General features: G+C 33.9%; 1 protein-coding gene across 1 annotated transcript in view; it reads right to left on the bottom strand.

Annotated features, from left to right (window-relative positions):
* The window catches only part of LOC108965929, a 75287-nt gene that overhangs the window by 9407 nt on the left and 56828 nt on the right, over positions 1–9052 (bottom strand). The gene's annotated exons all lie outside the window — the stretch shown is intronic.

Raw genomic sequence — 9052 nt, 5'->3', positions numbered from 1 at the left:
GCTTGCCGCAGGGTTAGCAGGCTGATCGTCAGTCAGTCAGCACACAACCAGGGAAGAAAGGATGTCCAACTCATTCTGGTGTGAGAGCTCCTCAAAATTAGCGTGTTTTACAGCATTGTCTATTATAGCCAGATCGGAGAAAATAATAACTTTTTGGGCATTTAAATTAAAACACCCAACATTTAATTCGAAAAAAAATTACCATATTATCGGAAGATTCTAAACAAAAATGAATTCTAATTACTTATCTGCTAAAAAGTGTGAACTTAAAAAACTCTTTCCGTACATAAGCGCAACATTGAAAATGAACATCAAATTCGCCACGTTTCTTCTAACAAACTCAGTGCCATAACTTTCAAGGTAAATTGGTTAACAAGAAGGAAATTGTTAGGTGAATCAATTGAAAATTGTTTCATATATACATATAAACTATTTATTCATGATTGAATGTTAGATATGAACATCATTAGTAAATGAGTGAATATAATTTCCTAAAATTTATTTTCAATACTTGTTTAGTATGTAGTATCCGTATTGATAAAATTMATTAGGTTTTGACGTTTACCGATTGCTGTCTCATTTACAATGAGAGAGGAGTTAGGCATTTCTTTGTCTCTGAGAAAACTGTGACAGCATATACACATCAAAAACAGACTCAGCGGTAAGTCGATCCTATAGTCAATCTTGGTACGTTGACTTGTGAATACCGCCTGTTAAAGATGAGCTCGGTAGTGAGTTGTTCCTCTGACCGACTTAGCCCTTAACATTGCTATCGCCAGTATAGTATTCTGTGGTCCGGGGATTTGCACGGCTATACCGCAGTAACGTCGCAGTATACTGCTAGTTACGCAGCAGATAATCGTAGCTGCAGCCTATACATATGCGGACATACTCAACATCGTCGTCGTATCTTACACGAGCGTCAAGGCATGCAGCATAGTATAGTCCCGCATGACTGTCGCGCTAAKTGTTTGTTCAGATATCCTTACCTTAGGATACGGCATAAGAATGTTTGGCAGTGAGTCGATCTTCTAGGAAGCATTCCTGTGTTTATCGTACAAAAGCAGGAAGTCACGCGTGAAGCGGATAGTGAGTCGATCCTATGCCTTACTCCACGCTTGGTTCGGCCACTGCCCTCCGTAGGTCCACATATTAGTATCGAGTCACGCTAAACTGTTACTCTGCCATTGCGCTATCTCCGCGTGACGACACTACAACGCCGAGAACACCATTTAAATCACAAATTGTAAATATAATCATAATAAAACAAGAAATAAAGTACGATTTGCGGAGAGTCTCATAGTTTATTTTATTGTAACGAACCCTGGACACGGCGAGTAAACCTCAGCAAACTACAAAAAACAGCAGCAGCAGGAAACTTCGTTTCAATTCGTTTCAATGTTCAATTCATGAGTCTTCAAGAGTTCGAAATGCCATACTCAATATCTTAAAGTTCTCTAAGAATTAAGTGCCTTCCATTACTTCAAACATAAAGCTGCAGCACTTCAGCATTTATCACATTCTTTTGAAAGTATTTAAATTAATTTTATTTCCATGTACTATTTTTTATAAGTTGAAAGTACTGTAATGTATTGCAACAAATTTTATGCTTCACATTCCGCTGATGCGCTCAGCAACTGTGCTCGCCACTTACGCGCCGTTGTTACTACGCCACATAAAGTATGCGCCATAAAATTTGATAGCCAAACGCAGCACAGCGTCCGGCCAATCAGCAAGGGTGCCAGGAAGACAATGCTAACATTACGGAACATATAACGCAATGTAACATAATGTCAAATTTCCAAAGCATAAAATGTCCATTGAAATTTATTTACTGTAAAATTTACATGTGCATGTCATAAAAATTAAGTAATTAAAACTCATCCRCACCGACAAGAAGAGAGAGCGAGACGAACACAGCGGGTTAACTGACAATGACAGCAGTGGTAAGTAGCTTGAAGGATCTCCGAAGTCCTTTTGTATGTGTGGGTGTAAGGAATAAGCAAACAGCAAGAACAAACAAACAGATAAGCAAGCAGATATGAAGTGAATGGCACCAGAGATTGTACGGTTGATTGACCGATTGCGAGCGAACATCGYTTTTCCATTAAACAATTTGAAGCAGCTGCGGATTTTCGGGTGCACTCAACTGAAATGTATACTGGGTGAGGGCCAAAGGCGAATATTTCGCAAATTATGCATAATTTAAACCAGAAGTAGAAACAGAAAAATAATATATAACCTTTTGATAATTGTGAGTAGGCATACATTTTAATATTGCAGATAACATAGGAGTCTAACCACTAAGCAGGGGGCAGTCAAGGCTTCCCTCAGCCAAATCGTCACTCTAAGTTTCGCATTGAAACACAACTCCATTACAATAGTAATTACATATAGTACACCTACAATTTCGTAACTATTAATACATGTATAAACATATACACGTATATGTACGGATATGTGTTGTGAGCCATTACGGTTAAAATGTCACAGTTGTTATGTTGGTCTTTATTATTAAAACTGGCAGCAGTAATGGTTTATTTTTGTAATTAAAAATTTTGTGTTTGTCAATGCTTATATGTGGGTGTACATATATTTACGCATTTGTTGTTTTGCTAAAACAAACTCATTTTGTGTATGCCATAACTTTTCATGCATAAAACATGTGGCAGGCAGTTATTTGACATTTTGGCCGACTTTCATTTCATTTAAGCAAATATTTTTTAAACTTCAGCTTTTCGAAGCACAGTGCACATAAGTTTAAGGGTGAGCCATTTTGCTGTAGAAAAATTAATTTTTTGCGTAAGGAAGTTTTATAAGAATCTTACGAAGATTAGAAAAATCGATTTTTCACTTAAAAGCAACATGAAAATCTGAAAAATTATATTATTTATAGGATGAAAAACTTCTTGACTTCACTTTGTGAGAATCTCAATCAAAATTAATTCTTTTGACAATGCCCGATTCAAATTTTTGTACAGATCGGATTTTTTTAAGATATTATACTAACCTCTTTGAAGTTTTAGAATGAGAAAATTACAGCAAATTCTGATAAGAATAATTCAAACCATAATTCCATAATTCAAAATATTAACTTATTTACTTTTGCGTGAGACGTTATATACCTTTGCACTTATGTAGCTAGAAGACCTTTATAACTATGTAACACTTATTAAAGGCTTAAAATTTTGATGGACGCCGAATTGTACAAAGAGAGAGAAACGAGATGGGAATGTTTCGAATCAGGCGCATTCTCAGAATATTCGGCATAACAAAGGTTCGATCGATCTTCTACATGAACTCCGCCGTGAAACTACTTACTGAATGTTGAGGCCAAAAAAGTATACCATTGCCAAGGTATACAATTTAGAGATGTGCTTTGTCATAATGGAGACGTACTTCTCAATATGTCATAATAGAGACGAACTGGTAAGGTTGTGATCATTATACTTTTTCTTCATTCATGCCACAACGAGTCTATATATTATTCTGTCGAACATACTCGAAGATAACTAAATAAACGAAATTGCTGTAATCTCTGACTGAAAAAATATTTTTTAACCGAAATTTGTCTCCCAGTTTAACGAAAGTTATATTTAATAAGGCACAAGCATATTTTAACTAAATAAATAATCATGTATAAATCATGTTTTATTGATACCACTGAAAGAAGTTTTAAGGAAGCTAGTGTTGAAGTCTATGAGAAAATAGAGAATAAAAGCTTTGAATATTCGACAAGCAGAGACAACAAAAATGCTGTCAGCACACGCTCTAAAATACCATCACAGGTTCGTAGTCTACAAGCATTGGAATAAAATATGTTCCCTTTTCGCAAAGAAATGTTTAACCAGGAAGTAGACATACCCTAGTAAGCCAGTTACACGTCTAAGTTTCACAAAAACAACATAAAGTTTTTGAAATGTTGAAGTGATCATATGAGCAAATCTGTTGTGCGCCATTAAACTTTAATGTCAGAGCTTAATATGCCAGAGTAACTTGCAAAAAATTAGCAAATAATGTTAATTAGTGTAATTTAAGAGCAATAATATATTTTTTTAATGAATTTTTCTTTGTAATTTTATACAGTTTCAGTATTGTGTTAGTTCATGAAAACGATACAAGTACATCATACATTACTATGATTAAATCAGAGAATGTATCAATAGCAATATATAGTAATTACGAAAAAAACCGGTATTATGTATGTATATTTTTAATTTGATACGAGCTTTGAAAATTATTGGTAATGTCATATTATTTATTTGTACATATGTGTACTATATGTGGTTAATTCCTATGGTGGTGTGGTCTACATATAAAACGCCTCGTTAACGCTTTCGATTTCGAAAAGAATTGTTTGAATTTAGAAACCGGGCAAGCCTCAAAAAAAACTACAAACCTAGAATTCGCTCAGAATCATAATCGCTATATACAATATTTAATAAATAAGTCAAGTAGTACAAATTCCATAAGAAAACAGAAATTCAGATTTATATCCAAATATTTAATTTTAAATTAAATTATAAAATAAAATACATTTCGCTTTGGAGAATTGGATCCCACTTTCTATACGCGGAGTTTGAGATTATAAATATTTTTTCAATTAATCTGCTGACATGGAAATGTATCCAGATCCCCCATATCTCTCAAAACAGAGTGATTAAGTGTGGATTATTATTATGTACATATTTGAAAATACTACAACTAAAAATTCAAAATTCAAAATAAATTTAAATTTCAGTCTATTATAAAATAGGCTCAGCTGTGTGACTCATATCAGAATAATAGAGCATTATTTTTACAAAATGTAAATTTTATTTAATGCGTTTCACACACACATATACATGCATGCTTATGAATACATCTAAAGCAAAATAAATGCCGCGCACGCTTCAGTTTTTCATTGCTCCACTTGGCAAAATTTGTTTTTTCCTTGGAATTGTAAACAGATTCTTCGATATGAATATTAAAATTGTAAAGCAAAAACAAATTACATGTAAAAGAGGAATACGGAGTGAAAGCAAAGCAATCAAACCAACAAGTACATGCTGTATAAGTTATTTTACAATATAATAAATCTGCCCATTTTGTAGAAAAGTACATTAAAGACAAGCCGACATAAACTTGTGTTGCACATTTTGTTGTTTMTTTTTTCGGTTTTTGCTGACACACTGCGCTCATCTCGTTACAACCGTATTGCGTATACGCCTAGTGGGTCTCGTTCGTACATGCCATTCTGTTCGGCTTTGTTTATTTTTGCACAAGCCATTGCACTGAGTTTCATATGTCACTTCGACATATGGACAGCCGGGCGGACAAATACAACAACTGTCACGAATAAAAGCGTTTGTGTAAGTATACGCAACTGAATGTATGTGTGTGCGTGAGTATGAGAGCAAAAGTAGAAAACTTCAATGATTTTCATTTTGACCTAAATGGCAACCATCCAGGTCAGACAATGCTATCCGTACTTGATGSGAAGTGCTGCGGCATTGCATTGTTCAGCCCAGTGCTGAGGTACATTGTCAGTGTGTGTATGTGTCGGCGCAGCAGGGTTGCACATATACATACATAGTACACACAGCAAGGCACAGCAGCGCCTGCTCGTAGCTACTATTATTGTCACAGCTGTCGTTGTTGTTATTATAATACTGAGCCACTGAGACTTAGAATTCACAGAGGCTTTTGTTGTACGTTGCTAACATTTTTAATGTAGCAACAATTGCATTCTGCCAGCTCTATATATGTAAATGTAAATATGTATGTACATTTGCATGTAATTTCTTTGTGCGCTGCTAGGGCAAGCAGTRCGGTGTAATAATACAAAGCATATGCAATAATAACAATTTCGCAACACACATACATATACATATGGCACAATATTAATGTACAGCAATTTGTATATCAAATATCCTTTTTACATATGTCCATATATATGTGTGTTTATCTATTTTGTAAGGCAAAATCGCTGTACAATACACTCGGTGCTGGTCTACAACTATATTTTCTACGTCATGTATTCATTCAGCTCCGTAGATTAAACGCTAGACTAGCTACGGACGTCACCTCCTCCGCCCTTTCGGGCGCTGCCTGTGCAAGCGTACGGAATTTGCATATAATTATTGATTTTTTATTTCAKACGAAAGATATTGGCAGCTTTTAAATAAGCCAAAAAGCGACAAAATTTAAATTTCTTAAGCAAATTTAATGCCTTCGACCCTTTCAGGCAGAATTTTTAAAAGGAAATGGAGTTAGTTTTGACAAACTTTAGAGAAACTAGATACATATTCGACTGAGCCTTTGTCTTCCCGATAATGTAAAGGAAAATAGTTAGACTCACTAATTTGAAATGCACTTGCTCTTAAGAGGGAGCCTGCTTTAGAAGCTTCAAAAAATGTTTTTTTTTTTTGTGCTTAAATCTCTTTAAACATAGTCTAAGAATATGTTCCCACAGTAATACATGGGAATTCGAAATATTTTCGAAGCTAGAAGGGAAATAGTGACCGAGCGTCTAGCYGATACATATATGAGCGTTCGGACAGAAAGCGAAAACTTTGACGCACGATTTCTCGTTTTTTCATTTTTACGATTTTTCTTAATTGGCGGGGAGGAAAGAAAAAATACTAAACATTGTAAAGAATTGGGGCAAARTTTATTATCTTTGAGATTAAATTATCTTCTATGAAAACTAAAAAAAATATAAGAAGCTTCAAACTTGACATATTTTTAAACAACATAAAGTTAATTTTTGTTTTTGGCAAAAAGTTRAAAAAAAAATTAAGATTTTACATTTATTTTTGGAATTTTCTTAGAGTAAGATAAATTATTAAAAAATATGAATCTCTTTGAATCTTTCCTTTCCGATAGAAATTACGAAATGCATCCTGCCCCCCATCCGACAAATTCACATGCGAGATGCATCGGGCAATTGCTTCCCAAAGGCAGAATATCAAAGATTTTGTATTCAAAAAATTTACGATTGATGTATAAATATTTAACTATAAACCCTAAAAATTTCGCTTTAATCAATTAGTATTTCTTTCCCTCCCTAAAAAATCCTCAAAAAATCAATTTTTATTAAGCCTCTAAGGCAGGCTCCCCGCTTAAGACAGGGTTCTGTAAATAAAATTCCATAATAATGGCTCAGTTCTTTGTAAGCGAATTATCTTCAATACAGAAATTCTTGCATTTACTTTAGACTAATACCAATACAAACTAAAGAAAAAGGATAATTTTGTCCCCTCTAATATTTGTAAATAGCGGTAAAGACAAAGGCTTGAATCAGGTCAACATTTCCATGAGCCGCCATATAAGTATTTTCGAACTTCCTGGTGACTTTAACAGTGTATCTTTATGCCTAAAATACATWAATTTGAGCTAAAACTGGACTTACCCKCCTTTTAACTAATATCAGAATATCGACTGACTTTACTCTATACGATTAGTTTTTTAGTTAGTTGACATGTTRGTATATGTGGTATTGGTAAGAATAGATATAATAGTAAGGTCTATACTACCCACCCACCTACCATATACTACATATAATGGTTATCGTTTTTCTAACAAACCTTATGTGTCTGTCGGTATAGGAGTTAGATGTGGTGTATGTTTATATAATATAAAGTTGTTTGGATATCAATTCTCAAGTTGACATTTTACAAATTAAAGTCATTCCCAAGCTGTGATTGTTGCAAGAGTATAATAGCCCTTCCTTACTTGTTTAAGTAGCAGAAGAAAGCTTTTAAGATTATCCACAAAAAACATTTCCCGATTAATTGCAATTTAAATTTGCTCCTACTTTTTATTAAAATCAAATGAGCTTTCGGCAAAGCAGAAAATACAATTAYATGTGGCAAAGAATGCAATTACGTTAACAGCTTTGTTTAACTCTTTATTTAATTTCATACTCATTGTGTTTATGCAACTGTACAGAATAATATATGCGAAAGCARTTACCTCGACCGCCACAAGATACGCAACAACAAAATCAACAGATCCAACATGCTGCTTTTCTGGCAGTGCAACGCGGACAAGCTGACTCAAYCATTATGTAATGTTGCCGCCATATCTTGTCTCCTTGCAATTGCGACGCATTTTCTTTTGAAAGGCATATGAATTGAAAAGCTAAAAATATTATTATTATTTACTAACATTTCGATTTATTTTGCGCAATAAACGGAGTCGTCACGGTATTTTACAATTAGCTGAACTTGAGGAAAATGATGAAGGGTGACCGAGGGAAAAACCTATCTTTATTTTGTTTCTTTATATTTTCGAGTAGTTGCAGAACCAAGTAAATTTTTCTCCAAGGTATTTTTGCGGTTCGCTTACACATATTGATACCGTTATTAGAAGTAATTAATTTKAGTATTATTTTCTGAACTAAGATATGGAATACGCGAAGCTATGGCATAATATATATTTAAAAATTGTAGCATTTTTTCGAAGTTCTTCGCATATTTGCTTACAGCGCCATTCATATGTTCGCTGGCAAATTGCCCGCTGCCTTTTAGTACATGATGCGCCGCAATTTAATTGTCTGCGTTACCGCAAATTAATTGAAAAATTCATCTGCATGTGTGGTTAAATTTTTAAATTACAACGATTCAAATATTTTTTATAAATTTATATGAGTTAAAGGTATTTAATGTAAAATTTCTGCATTCCTATAATCTTTATAATTTTTTTAATCTTTCAGTTTCCAGCACATTATTAAAATAGCTTTTTATATTCGGTGTACAAAAATTTTCGTGCGATTTCCTAAGTGATGGTGTGATTAATATTTCATTGTTGYAATATTCCGAACAAACTATACAATTATTATTAAAAAGCTACAGTCTTTGTGTCACTTTGCAATATTTTGTGCCTTAATAAGGTTTTTGCTTGAGAGTACTTCGGCCTCACCTTAATATATAGGTGACGACAGTGCGTCGATTGACAACGAGAGACCTCCAAAAAAATGTTGAAGAATATTTGGTTGTCTTAAAAACGTCAAGTTTTAATTGTTGTCTAAATTGTTTAAATGCGTTATGTTATACGGCATTGGTTCTTT

The sequence above is a fragment of the Bactrocera latifrons genome, unplaced genomic scaffold (genome assembly GCF_001853355.1).
Source record: "Bactrocera latifrons isolate USDA-ARS-PBARC rearing strain unplaced genomic scaffold, ASM185335v1 scaffold_150, whole genome shotgun sequence".
In the NCBI taxonomy this organism is placed as follows: domain Eukaryota; kingdom Metazoa; phylum Arthropoda; class Insecta; order Diptera; family Tephritidae; genus Bactrocera; species Bactrocera latifrons.
The sequence above is the reverse complement of the archived record's forward strand: the minus strand, read 5'-3'. Positions and strand labels throughout refer to the sequence as shown.